At 35.1% G+C, this 15,188-nt stretch overlaps 1 long non-coding RNA gene across 2 annotated transcripts; it reads right to left on the reverse strand.

Annotated features, from left to right (window-relative positions):
• Window positions 1-11,477: 11,477 nt before the first annotated feature.
• On the reverse strand, window positions 11,478-12,375 carry LOC125477033. Of its 2 annotated transcripts, none has more exons than XR_007258273.1 (3): window positions 12,198-12,375; window positions 11,993-12,075; window positions 11,478-11,505 (listed from the first exon to the last, which is right to left on the reverse strand). It is a non-coding gene; the product is annotated as an uncharacterized LOC125477033 (long non-coding RNA). The 2 variants fall into 2 exon arrangements; XR_007258274.1 differs by having other exon boundaries at window positions 11,498-11,520.
• Between the last annotated feature and the right edge of the window lie 2,813 nt (window positions 12,376-15,188).

The following is a 15,188-nucleotide window of genomic DNA, read 5'->3' on the forward strand; positions in this document are numbered from 1 at the left end:
TTGTAAAAATAAAAATCCCCTCCCCCAAGGGTTTCAGTTGTCTGTATCATTTCAACTCTGACCATATTTGTGTTATCATTGTAATAGTGATAGATCAGAGCATGAAAATCTCACATAGTTGAATCTCATTTATGTTGGAGAGAAATGATAAAACACATAGTTCAAAACACAATGCCATTCTCTACCCGAATGAGAGATAGGATCCTTGAAAGATTCTTTTGGTGAGGATCTCAGAAATTCTTTAATCATGTCTATTCATCGTATATCGTGTAGTCAATTTTCGTCAGGTATTGTTTGTGTTCAATTTTAAATAATATAATTGAAAATGATTTTTGACTGCACAATGTGTGATGAAAGGACAAGATTAAAGGATCCCTGTGATCCTCAAAGACAATTATGCAAGAATCCTATCTCCCCGAATGATTAGGGGTGGGTCCATTTTGAAACTGTTGAGTTTTTTTGCCAAAACAAAAAACCATACTGAAATTACTATACGTCTTCGGCTCGGTTCAATTTTATTCAGTTTTTTTTTGTTTGTTTTCAGTTTAATTCAGTTTTTAAAAATAAATCTGAAATTCCTAAGTTCGAGTCTCAGATTTCCGGGTTTCCTTGATCCCAGTTTCATTAATATTGCAAGCAAAGAATTCCAGCTATTCGACCTGCCAACGTATAGTACAATATTCATTAGCAAAAACAATTACAATGTTACAAGTGGCCTTTTACTCCAGCAATGGAAAGATGTTGAGTTCTTGCATGAAAAAGTGGATTCGAACCCTATCGGTGGCTAATCTAACAAAATTCATCTGTTGACAAAAACAAAAAAGATTACAATGTCAAGAAGGGAAATTCTCATTCGTATATCCAAAAACGAGTAAAGCACCGGAAGAATACTAATAAAACTGCAATTCCAAGCTACCTAATTATAAAACCCACATAAAATTCCAATTAACACATACAGATTTCATATTTTCCATCAAATACAAACAATCCAAAAGCTGGGTAGGAGTCAATTCGGTTGGGTTCGGTTCCAAACCACTGACAACGAAACCCAACCAAAAAATCTCGGTTCAATTTTTTTGGGTTTCGGTTTGGTCTTTTCGGTGTTTAGTTTTTTGAACCCACCCCTATTAACGAGGGATTTGTGACATTTAATTACATACTGAAGATAGGGTGTGGTGGTCATCATGGATTCAGTAGGGGGCTAGGAACTCTTTGTAAGCGGAAATGCTAGAACCAACTCAACTTCCAGTCCATGTCCCAAGCAACAATGTTGCCAATTTTCAATGAGCCCAATATACTGTACCTCTGTTGGATACCATGGTTTGGGCCTCACTTAGCCATGTAGGAAGCCTAAAAGGCTCCCACCCTCTCTTTGTAACCCTAACCCTAAGACACTTTTCCTGTCTCAACATATTTCTACCCTCCCTCAAGAGTCAAGAGACAGTGCCTTTTTTTACTTGGCACCTCAACTGAGGCATATGTTCAGACAAAGGAGAATGCGATCGACGGTGCCATGCTCTCATTTGTCTAGGTATATGCATCCGGTTATAGTGCGTCGAGTAAAAACCGGCATTTCTTTGACGAAGAGGCGGAATAGAATAGGGCAGATTATTGGTTACATAGAGCTCCCAAAAATGAGGTTGTAGAACACTTCTCCGACGGAAGTTGGGAAGGTTCGTGCAGTTGGCTTGAGAACATAATGTAGTCTCTTAAGAATGGGCTCCTGGGCTCCTGGACTCCTGTCCTCCTTGTTTTTCTCCCATGGGCTTGTTTTTCTAAGCATTGGTATTAAATTTTTTTTCTTTTAATTATTAATTGATATTTACTACTCTAACTTAGATGAGATAAACGAGAGAAGGTTTGAACTCAAAAAGCAGTAGGTTGAAATGAAAGTCTTATCCATCAAGGCAATCTAGTACTTGCATTTGTATTGAATTAAAGATACTACTGATTTTGATCCCATTTTGTTTTTTAGGCCAGTCAATCTCATATGATTTATTATAAACAATTCAACTTCACTTCATGTGTACAAGATAGTCTACTATACACATGTGTACGAGATAGTCTACTATATTTAGAAATTTGATGAAGTATATGAATATGTGTTTTGGTAGTAACTCATTTTGACTCCGTTGAAGTGACTTTGATGTTAAGATTTTGATGTCTTTTGAGGGGGGCTATTCATCGATGTGTAATTCCCACCAATGAAGCAGACATATCCATCACTGGAACCTCCACTTTCCTTGAAGCATTCTAACTTGAAACAGTAACACAACTGAACCCTCCAACAACCCTACCTAGCTATCCTTGTAAACTAACATACACAAGCTTTAGCTACGCTTTCAAACCAACTCATTTACTTGTCCTCTCTTGCATTTCGGTTATTTTAAGGAAATTCTTTGGATAGCCTAGCTTGCCTTTACTTTGTGTCATTGTAACAATAACCCTTTTCCAAGATTTGGCAATAAAAGAAAGAAAATGACAACAACAAACCAAACGTTTTAAAGTGAATGGAAACTGGAGCTTGTTAATTTGAAATCATAGCAACTAGTATTACGGTCTATGATATTTCTATTCGCTTTTAACTGATATATCTCATGTTCGAATACCATTACGTGTTATATTTGTATTAAGTTTGATAACTAGTAAGTGTCTGGTGCATTGTACGTGTCCTAGTCCAATCACCATTTCCTCATAGTAGAATATTTCCTCCCTTTTAAAATAGATTATAAGTTGTGGTATCAAAAAAATTGACACCACAATATCCTTCATCAAGCTAAAATAAGTGAACCTATAGTTTAAACCCAAAAGTATTCTTAGATGTATATAGTGAAGTAAAATTACTATATGGCATAAGGTTTTTTGGTAGAGATACATAGTCTCCTATTGTAGGCGCAACCTATTTTATGTAAGTACAATGTTATGTTAAAGTTAAACATGAGACTTATGGCATGTGGAGACTGCATGCTAGAGATTTTTAAGTTTTAGTGTATCTTTCGAAGCAATTTCTAAATGAATAGAGAACGCCATGAAATTCTTCTTCAAAGATTTCCATTTAAGAGCATAAAGCTCAAAGTAGGTACTCGATACCAATACATTGTATTCTAGATAAAGTTGATATAAATTGCCTCAATGAGTACTCTTGTTAGTTCGAACTAAATTTATATTGTTTCAAGTACTTTTGAAAGTTCCCATAATTATAATACTTCTGAAAGCTCTAAGGGGCTATTTAGGGATGGCAACGGGTCGGTTTGGGGATGGAAATGCTATATCCATCCCCATAACCACGAACATTAACCATATCCATAACCGCAAATTAACCATTGGGGATTATCCATAACCATATCCACCGGATAACGGATTTTCAATCGGTTATTGGTTATATCCATCTTCTCGTCAAAAAATTAAAAAAAAATTATATTCATCCAATTAATGCACTATAAATTTTAGTAGATACTAATTCCATCGTTAAATAGCAACATCCAATTACAAAAAACATAACAATATATTTGAAGCTGTTCATGATAAGCCACTATGATAAATTGGTCCAATAAAAAAGAAAAAGAGGACAAAAACAAATACGAAAGGAAGACAAAACAAATTGATTCAATGAATTAATTTCTTGACAGTGATACTCTTGAAGAGATGAATCTGATAAACTTGAAACATTTGATAATTGATATATAAAATGATTCAATGAATTAATTTGGTTGAGTATAACAATAAGAGTATTGAATTGATGAGGTTGTTGGTATGCCCCATGCATGATGTTTGGTGCATAATAAATATAGTATAGGGTTTGATGCATGCATAATGAATTAGTATAGGAGGGTTCGGTAAAGCAAATAAAATTATATTATATATCAAATATATATATATACACACACAATATATTCGGATCGAATTCAGATACGGATTTGGATTGGGGACCCCTATAACCATATACAAAACCATAACCGAATAAAGTTCATAGTTTTTCCCCATATCCATACCATACCCGAATTTTCATATCTAAATCCAATCCATTCGATCGGTTATCCACGATTATCAGGTTTAACAATTAGAATTGCCATCCCAAGGGCTATTTGTATACATGGCTTATATTTGCCGTGAAATTTAGTAAAGGGCTATTTTTAGCTTGTAAATTTTTGAAGTGTGTATGTATGTCTCTGTGTGTGTGTGTGTATTTTGTTGCAATCCTATTGGATTATGAATGTAATTGTGTAAATTCTAGTGTATCTAGTATTATCTTTGTATATTCCCTTTAGTAGTTTAATTTCTATTAGAGTTGTAATTCTAATAGGGTAAGGATTTAACCTTCCCTACTACTATAAATAAAGGCACAATTGGATGATACAACACATACCTTAGAATTATATCTTTCTCTTCTCTCTCTGTTGCCACCGGCCCCTCTCCCTCTCTGTCTTAAATACAGTTCAGTCAAATAGACTTACAACACGTTATCAGCACGCGCTTACTAGAAATTAAGGAACTGAAGGATCGTGGAGGAGGCTTTCTTCTACAATATCAAAGGTTTTCAATTATTTTCTACCAATCAGGTTCTTCTAAAAAAAATTAAGATATTTGAAAAAACCTTGAAGCATGAAAACATTACCCATGATGCAGGAACCCCCTATATTTATATTTTTCTTTCAATATATATTTTAAATGTGTTCATATATTTTGTCAATATATATATACTTGTTCATGCAATATGCAATTATGCTATGTAGTATGATAATTCATTTCTTACTCAACCGGAACAAAAATTAGAATGGTGTACCCTTACTTCTGAACCTGGCTACCCCGTCACTGAGAAAAAAAGGAAGCACTTTACGACCAATACTTAATTCATCATGTGTCGATTAACAGTTGATCATATATGTCGCATAAGTAGGGTGATTAAGGCTTTATAGTGAAGATGAACGTGAATTTTTTTTTTTTTAAATTCTCTTATGATCATACGAAGACTAACATATTGAGAAGGCTATTTATCCCATCGATCACTTTCAAATAATGTCCCACCAAAAATGAGTCTTATAATGTCTTAACTGTCATCTATCTTCTAGAATTCAAACTTTCAAATACAACAGTTACAATGTGGCAAAATGTCGTTTGACGAAATTGACAAACGTTCTTCTTCCTTTTCAAAATTTTGGCTTAAGGAATCAAACCAAATCGACTAAATATAATTATTATAAAGGATATGTTTGTTTACAATGCTGGATTAAATAAAAAAAGAAGAAATTTATCATGTGGTAGCCGAGTCCAATTGCATATGAAGATGATAATTAACACTTAATCATGATTGTGTATGGTCCACATTTGTGACAAAAGTTAAAACCCTAAGGTTGGAATGTTTACTAGGAAGCTAAGCTTAACTATATAATATGAAGAGATTAGTGTTTAAGGGTTTGTTTGGAAATGTATTTAAAATGGTTGAAAACATTTTTAATGAAAATCTTTGGAACCCAAAAATATTTGCTCTAAAAACGTTTTTAGTCATTTTGAAAGCACTTTCGAACGAGCCTGAAATCTCCTAAGTATGTAAACCTCAACAAATTTGAATACGACATACTTGAAAAATAAACGTATAAGATAACTAAAAAGAGTCGTTCATCTTATATTTATTCCTTCACATTCTCGTATCGAGTAAATAAACACCTCCAAAATTATAAATAAAATAAAATAAAATAAAAAGGTTATGAATTTGAAATATAGCCATTGTTCCAACTCCTAAGGCCATCTCCAACCAAAAGAGGACCAAATGACTATGTTTAGCCCTATAGCCCTGCAATAAATTATTTTTTTAACGAATAATATCAGGCCATATTTTATACTATCTCCAACCGAGGGAGTCAAAGGGTCATAGGCCAAAACACCTTTTGACAAAAAAAATCCATCTCCAACTGAAGGGGCTATTTTTTATCCCCCTCAATAATTTATTATTTTAATTGAATTAAACTACCATATTAAAATAAGATTTTCAGACATATTTCGAGTGTCACTTGTCACTAAATAAATAAGCCTCCGGATTTCTTATCTTTATATAATCTCAATAAATTTTCGGATAGGATTTCGAGTGATAAGGATGTGAGAAATGGTGGAGGAATGGATTAGGTTTTTATAGAAAAAAAATTAGAATTTTTTTTTAAATTTCGTCTAAAAGAATTTCAAATTCTAACAGTAACCTAACGTCCGCTAGTCGTTGCTAGCTGACATTAGGTAGCCATTGCAAGTGGGCTGGGTTGGGAGAATCGGGCTAGCTGGCTGGCTGGTTGATCTTGGCCAGCCAACTAGCCTGGGGTCTGATTTTTGGCTGGGTGGAGCCCACAAACCCTTTGGCTTAACCCTTTGTTGGAGACAGTTTTTGTGTCAAAACGGGCTATTTTTTTGCCTATGACCCTTCGGCCGGGTCGATTGGAGTGGCCTAACTCCCAACTCCCATAGTGTAGAAAGTTGGACTTTCTTTCTTCCCAAAATTTGGCTGTGAAAGCTAATAATTTTTTGGGAAGTTATAATCACTGTCAGATGAAAAAGAAAAATTCAAAGGGGGCAAAGAATATTTGCAACATTTTCTTGTTTTGTAGGTTTTTTTGAGAGTGGTGGCTGCTTGCCTGCGACTGGAAAAATCCATAAAATGGACCACTAAACAATATATACAAATAGATCCTTCGGGATCAAGTTGCGTGCATTTAGATTTTTTATTACATAGCGAATAGCGGTGGAGCCATGAAGATACTAGAAGATTTTTTAGGAGATTAAGGCCACAATCAGAGGAAGAGTGACGCATCATGAAGTAAAAGGATTACAAGCATAATTTCTTGAAGAACCGAAAATCTGTGGTTTACCAGTTTGATAGAAATCACAAAGGATAGTTTGATTAATTGATAAGTTGATGATTACAATGGATAACAGTAACGACTTAAATATTGGAAAAATTAAGGTCTAATTGCTATATTAATCGCATAAAATTCGTAAATTAACATGCAAGTAAATACATAATTTAAAGCATGCACAAGTAAATTAACATATTCCCACCACTTGGTATTATATTTCTAGAGAAGCCAACTTCCTAGCCGATGCTATTACTAGTACTGGTTTTCTTTATAATGATGTACACATTTGGGATAGATCTCTCCCTCAATCCACACAACGTGAGTATTTATTTGATTGTATGCAAATTGGTTGTTTTAGAGGTCACACCCTTTAATATATGCTGTTGTTCATCAGAAAAAAATAAAATAAAATTCCCACCACCTCCTTCCCCCCATTTGCCCTCGTTGGCACTATTTCTCACGGGTTGCTTCTTGCGTGCTTCTTTCGATTTGAGCTGGGTGGTTGGGGTCCTTCCGACGGCTGCAGGGGCGCAAGCAGTTACGGCTCATAATTTTGTGTTAGACTTGTTTTGCTGTATTTTGGAGGTCCATGTCTATGTTTGTGCTTTTATTATAATTGGACCTCTTTCTTGTAAATTTTGTTTTGTTGGTAATATATTTACCTTCGTTCAGAAAAATTAAAAAAAAAAAAAGAAAAAAGTTAACTTCACCAATTAATTTCCAACTTAATAAAAAAATAATATCAATCTTTAGTTACTTCACATCAATGAGACCTTTTTATGTTATCATCCATTCATCGAGGATGGTTTAGTCATGTCCACTAGGATGATTCAACTTTTCAAGAAGAGAAAACGACCTCAGATTAAATATGAATTCTCTCCATCATTAATCCGTGATTAAACAAATAATGCATTCATAAATTTCATCAAATCAAACCATGTGTAGAGATTGGACACCATTACTGGACCATTCAATTATTCAACTTGCTTCAAAATGCACTTACTCAATGGGAAAGTGATTGATTCTAGGGTGTAGGGATTGTTTCGTAATGTTCCATGTTTGTGATGTTTTAACTTCAAATGCAAAGGTTTCAGTTCAAATTTAATTATTTTTTCATCGTTTCGGGAATAAAATAGGGAAGCGATTCAAGGGAAAGATTTTTACACCTTTATTTTCCTTTTGTACACCCTTTTTTATTTTTTTCTTATCGATTCATTTTATTTATTCAATCTAATGTAGAGGTGTCAAACGGACGGGATGACATGACACGGCCCAAACTCATATGAAAAAGGAGCAACATAAATTATAAAGATAGACAATTCGGTTCATTAAATTACGAAGTGACCCCACTTTTCCTCATCTTTCCCTCCTACCTCCTTTGCTATTTCCCTATTTTCCTTCTTTCCCATCTTCTCTGCTTTTTCCATGTTTTCCTCCCCTCCCATCTCCTCTGCCCTTTCCCTCTTACAACTTCCCACCCCCTTTTCATTCCCACTTTCCAGTCTTCCTTGGTCTCAATAAACCTGAGTTTATCTTAGATTTAGGCTTCATGTCTCTCATCCGGCGTTTTTTTGCCTGTTTTTATTGCTTTCTGTCTATTACTTTTCCTTCCTCCCTCCTTTTTAGCCATGATATCCACCCAACCATGTGCTCGGATCTGCGGGCTTCAATCCGAAATTGGATATTAGATCAATTTCTCTCCCTCACTTCTCCTTCCCTAACCGGCATGCCGGATCCCTGCCAAGGCTAAGTGTTCTGTGGCATCCATCATACTACAAGTATTTTACATAACCCTTAACCTCACTTTCTATCCATATGGTACTTTGTATATATTTGTAGGAATTTGTGAAAAGGATTTGGATCTGGTGTCTACTTTCTCAGTTCAGAATTTGACTTCCTTCTAGGACGTGGCGGTGGCGGCTTCATATTAGGGTTTTTTGTTGTTTGTTTTTTCTGCCTACGAGCCTAAATTTGTGTGGGTCTCCCGTTGTATCTTGAGTTGCAGCTCTCATTTTGCTTGGGCCTTTTACTTTCCGTACTGTTTTTTTAATGGAAGTAATTTCGTTTGACCAAAAAAGAAAAATCAAGTTTATTGACTTGAGACTCAAAAATTGTTTTTAAGTTAAAAAAAAAAAAACGATTCAAATTGCATACCAAACAGGCCATTAATATCATTACATAATGGTAGAAAGACTCTTGCTTCTGCCACCATTTGAATGAACTATACACGGTTAAGCAACTTCAAACCGAAACCACTACAAAAATAACCGCCACAAAACCAAAAGTACGTTCGACCCATAAATCCTGTCTTGATTATTGACATTTTTTCTTAATCTAAATAATAATTCATGAATATTAATTAGTATAATCAGATTATGTGATCTTCTTTTGGAAAGAGATCCTCTCCGGATTTCTCTCTTCAAAGTCCACGGATCAAGTGATCTGGGTCTTTAAAATTTTGATCCAATGGGTAAAATTATTATAGCTTTTAAAAGTTTTTACTAACTTCTCTGTTTTTAGCCGTTGGATCAAATTTTAAAGATCCAGATCACTTGATCCGTGAACTTTGGAGGGAGAGATCAGAAGATGATCTATTTCCGTAAAATTTCATAAGCTAAATGGTACGGGAGTGTGGACCCTAATGGGTCCTTATGATTTGCTAGCTTAGGAGGAATTGAGTCCTCTCTGTACCTCAAAAGCCAGAGTCGACGGATCAAGAAATCTGAATCACTCATTTTAAATTATATGGTCCCTATTAGCTAACCCACCAACTGACCCACTTCGTACAAATCAAGGGTCTAGATCTCTCCCTCTCTTGAACGGTCTGATTTATTCGGTCCGTCATCTCTAGACTGCGAGATCAGGAGAAGATAGAGTTACATACAAGATCACACACGAGATCAGGGAGGACATCAATTTGTCAATATTTCCCTTTTTCTCCATACAATTTTTCAGTGAGACAGGGAAAGATAAAGTTACACTGGGGGAACATCACCCTAATTGGAGTGACAGGATGACTCAAATTTCATGCTTTTGCATTTGCCTTTATGTCCCATTTTTCATGTCCGAGTTCCCCCTTTTGTCCCATACCATACACTGGTGAGAAAATATTTGATTCTCTTACACAAAAGTAAGAAGAGATTATTGAACAAAAACAAGAAGTGAAGAGATTAATAAGTACTTAATCCTCTAAAATTCAATTTGAGTCTCACTTAATATTTGAAACTTAAATTTTGTTTACTTAACTCTTTAGAACTCAATTCGTGTCCACTTTGATCCATATTGCCAAAGTCTGTTAAAACTATTTATTTGGCACAATAAGAATAATTTTTTAGCCATATAAGTAGTTTTGACGAATCTGTTAACATATTCTGACGTTAGGGGAAACAATGAGACACAAAATTGAGTTTTAAAAGTTAAATAACAAATTTTGAGTTTCATGAAATTAAGTGACACACCCCGACCAAGATCAGGGCATGCTGGCCGTCACGTGGGAGTGACGTAGCCATGTGCACAATGCGGAAGTTAAAAGAAGTAATATAAAAGTACGAGTAATTTAAAAAACTAGCATACATAATGTGATAAAATAAGTGCTAGTGTAAGTGAGACGCTGAATTCAGAGCCTAAAGCCTACAGCAGTCCAAAGGAAAAGATACAACAATAGTGCACCCGAAGGTGACCCTACATCGGTGAGTGTCTGTCAGAAATGCCGGGACGTCCTCTGGGAAAACTACCGAACCCGCTAAGCTACTAGAACCTGGAGGGGCGCAAAACAAAAGCGTGAGTGGGCAAAAACAAATTCTTTGAAAACCATTTCATAAAATACATTCTAACCCCTCGCCGTAAAACTTGTATACTTCCCAGAAAATAAACATATATACGTAGGTATAAATATGCCAAATATGCTCAAGGGTATGCCATCATGCTCAAAGGTATGCCGTCATGCTCAAAGCCTCATAATAATATGCAAGTGCTCAGGTATAAACCGTGTCAATAACTTATCACTGGCAGCCGGAGTCACCTAAAGTGACCTGTACGGCTGAATCTAGAGCTCAAATCTCAATCTCAACAACTAAACCTGCCCACGAGTCGGAACCACCTGTAGTGGTCTGTACGACAAGCCTGGGTGTAATACATATAAACGCTTTAGTGCTACGATCACGTGAAGGCTGTGCGAATAATCGCGGGTCACCTACGAGTCGGAACCACCTATAGTGGTCTATACGACAGGACTGTGCACCTAACTTGGATCCAAGCTGAGTGTGTGGTGCGGGAGGTGAACAACACGTGAAGGACTGTGCTCTACTCTGGGCGGGAGCACTAACACCGGGGGTGCAGGTTATGAGCTCTCTAAGCATCTCTAATCACTATTGAATGCATATATGAAATAACGCTTACCTGGCACTTACCTGTGCCTCCACAGCACCATTATATATATATACATACACATAATTGAATTTATAAATAAACGTAGATGCAACTAATCATGCACAACCACCAATTATATAAAAGAAACGGCATATAACGAATAAGCATTTATACTAATTTCTGGGAATTATATGTATATAGGTATATACGGAAAACCAAAAGCCCACTCACTGGTATGTGGAAGGGTCGTAGCCCCCCTGCCTCGAGTGTGCACGCTCGTCCTCGGGATAGGAATCACCTATATGCGAATTAACTATAAAAACGTTAATTTTAAAGCACATAACCTTCCGTTCAAAATAACTTCTCATACATTGCTCAAAATGGACAATTGAATATACCAACGTGCTCTACACAACCTCAGAATCACAACCATATTTTTAGAAAAAATTTCCTCTGCCGCACGCGCCGGCCAAGGCACGCCCACACGCGCCGGCCACGCGCAGGCACGTGTGGCGCACACTGACGGCGTCAACTGACGCCGTTAGGAATATTCCGTCAAAACTGACAGATTCCGTTAACGGTGTCAGGAATATTCCGTCAGAATTCTGACGGAATATTCCGTCACCTTCTCCGGCGAGGCTCCGACGCCGTCGCCGGAAAATCTGCAACTTGGGTTTTCTCGCTCGTTTCTCAACCGTTTTTCATGATTTTTGCACCAAATTAAAGCTCTAAGCTAGTAGAACACGATCCTACAAGTTTTAAGGCCTAAAACTACAAGATTATACCTGTCCAAAACTCCAAAACTCGGCCAATTCCACATCCAACGATCCTGACGTCCAAAATCACCAAACGAGCTACTCCGAGACTCCTGGGAACCTCACAAACACAACTACAAGCTTCAAAATCCCAAAAACTAGCTAGGTTAAATTTGCATGAATAGTACTCAAATCGGAAAACCTCGAATCGACGTGAAAATGGAGGATTTCTCACCTGCAAATGGTATGGTTGGACTCACACGAGCTTCACGAGTTCGAAGGTGTCCTTAGTTTCCTCGATCTGTGATGGTTTGAGGGGTTTGGTGTGTGTCCGTACGTTTTCAAATGGAAGAAGAAGAAGGAATGGGGTTCTCGGGGGAAGACAGAGAGAGAGAGACAGGGAGAGACAGTGAGAGTGAGAGTGACAGTGTGTGTGTGTGTGTGTGGGTGGCCCAACACATGCCACACCACACAAAGCAACCAATAATGTAACGAGAACGAACTAGGGGCAAAAATGTCATTTCACACACACGTTTTCTATAATTTTGGGACGGGATGTCACATTAAGTGATACTCGATTTGAATTCAAGAGGTGTACTTGTAACTAAGCCAACATAAAACTAGGGGTAATGAACTTTATTCAACAGTAAAGTACTTCGAATTTAGAACAAGAGTTTGATTTTCACTCTCCTCGCTCATCACCCTTCTTTTATATAGTGTTGTCATAAGAACGTATAACTCCAATTATCAAGAACTTATACAAGTTGTGCCAAAGGATATGCTACTTTTTTTGGGTTACAATAAAAGAGAATCAAACATTTTATCTAGCCTAATCTTAATCCGTTTTCCCACTTACACTTACCACTTGAACTAACCGAAGGGATTAGAACAAGGGAGTTGATTCTCACACACCATTTTTAACTTCTTACATAACCCTTTTTTTTTTACCATCGATTTGAATAAATCAAACAAAAGCAATACAAATAATTAAACATGACTGTGTAAGAAGAGATAAATAGTCTGTTTATGGTTTTCGTCAAAGTGCTATGAATGTGCTATTTTTTCTAAGAAAGTCTTGACTCTACCTCCACCAAGATACCACTAGGGCATAGTTGAGGCTTTTGGGGCACTTAAGCCATCTCCAACTGAAAGGGGCTAAACATTGCCCCGTCCAGAATTATAGCCCTATAAAAAACTATTTTTAAATAAACAGTGTCAAACCATATTCATATATCATCTCTAACTGAATGGGCTAAACATAACCTCCTCAATAATTTATTAATTTTAAGTTTATACTTTAAATTTATTGATTAGTTTAATTAAACTACCGTTAATGTTTTTATATAATAGTCGTTAAATTTGAATTCAAACTTTTGTATCCTTCATTGCCTTGCAAACTTTAATAAAAAATAGGGTTCTTTAGATATAGACCCTTGAAACTCCTATTTTCCAAATAAAAACCCATCTAAATTTAAACATTCAAATAAAACCCAAATTTCAAATAGCCTACCATGTAGACAAATATATGACCAACTATTACAATACAATTACAACTTATGCCATAGAATCCTAATTTGGTCAATAAATGTTATTACTCATCCTAATTATGATGAGCAATTAAATCCATATGGATATTTTACCTTTCTTGTATCATAAATATTAGCAACATATATAAATTAATTTACCAAATTTAAAAGAGAAAGACAATCTTGTACGGAAAAAATAATATTGTTTGAATTATGTAATTACTTACATACAAATTAATTTACCTACTTATAAAATATTATACTAATAAACCTGCATTTTGAATCATGTAATTACCTACATATAAATATTATACTAATTTACCAACATTTAAATTAATTTACCTACTTATAAAATATTATACTAATTTACCTACATTTAAATTAATTTACCTACTTATTAATATTATACTAATTTACCTACTTATTAATATTATACTAATTTGCCTACATTGAAATTAATTTACCTATTCCAAATTATGAAATTAGTATTATTATTTTTCAATTAGCACGTTATAACAATTTGAAAGTTAATACATTGAATATACAATGAATGGCATGAATTATTTTGTAAAATATATAAAATTAATTAAATGGATATAACAAGTAACTGATCCAAAAACCCCATCCAAGTATTAATAGGGGTAGTTTAGGCATTCAAAAAATACACAATTTGAAAAGTCAAACTTAATTAAAGAATTTGTTTGATTGAAGGTTAGTCAATGGGCTTTATTCAAGAAAACAAAAGGAGATGGGTTTTAGTAGAGAAAAATATAGTTTCAAGGGGTAATATCAAATTTTCAGTAAAAAATAAGCCTTCAAAGTAGCTAATGATAGATAGCTTTTCAAAAGAGCTTGGGCGTCTTGGTGCATGCCAACTTGTAACAGTCGGACCATTTCACTAATCCTGAATAGTATATGTATGTCCTTCAGTTTCCTAGTGATTATGGCAATTAAAATATGATTGCATGAAATTATTACTTCTTTGGCCTCACGCTCTATCACAAACACGCCTTCTTTCTAGGGTTTTTTTTATTAATCCGACCTCACTCGTGACAACTTCTCAGTTTCGTATTAAATTTGCTTACAAGTACAACCTTGTAGCATTCTTCTCGAAGATTCACTCTCATTTTCATATATGTCTTGCTTTCCCATTGAACAAGTAGCCCCTACAACAAGAAAACACAAAAAACTAACAATACTAGGATGAAATTAATTAGCACCTAGTTAATTATGCCCCCCACTAGAAAACACAAAAGTATTGGAGAACCAAAATAAAATAAAATAAAAATAAAAGTCGAGATTATTAATAATTTAATGAATAATAATATTCATACCATGTTTTTATATTACATTTCTACACTACCTTAGGTGATATCTGATGTGAACAGACACATCATTTGAAAAATTTGCAAAATTCAAGGAAATGAAGGAGAAAGACTCATTGTATACCACAATCATCATTTAATTAATTAGTTTTTCTTAATTATTAGTTTATTAAATAATGAACTAAATTTAAAATTTTAATTAATTCAAATGATGTGGTTGTCCACATCAAATATCATCTAAGATGGTATGAAAATGTGGTACTAAAAATATGATACGAATAATATTACTCTAATTTAATTAGTGTATGAATCAAGATCCTTTCCTAATTTAAAGATGAGGATCCTCATGATCAAGGGATATGGACCGTTAGATGA

Source organism: the organism of the source record quoted next, unplaced genomic scaffold (assembly GCF_019419815.1).
Source record: "Pyrus x bretschneideri cultivar Hongxiangsu unplaced genomic scaffold, Pyrus_bretschneideri_v1 Contig20, whole genome shotgun sequence".
In the NCBI taxonomy this organism is placed as follows: Eukaryota; Viridiplantae; Streptophyta; class Magnoliopsida; order Rosales; family Rosaceae; genus Pyrus; species Pyrus x bretschneideri.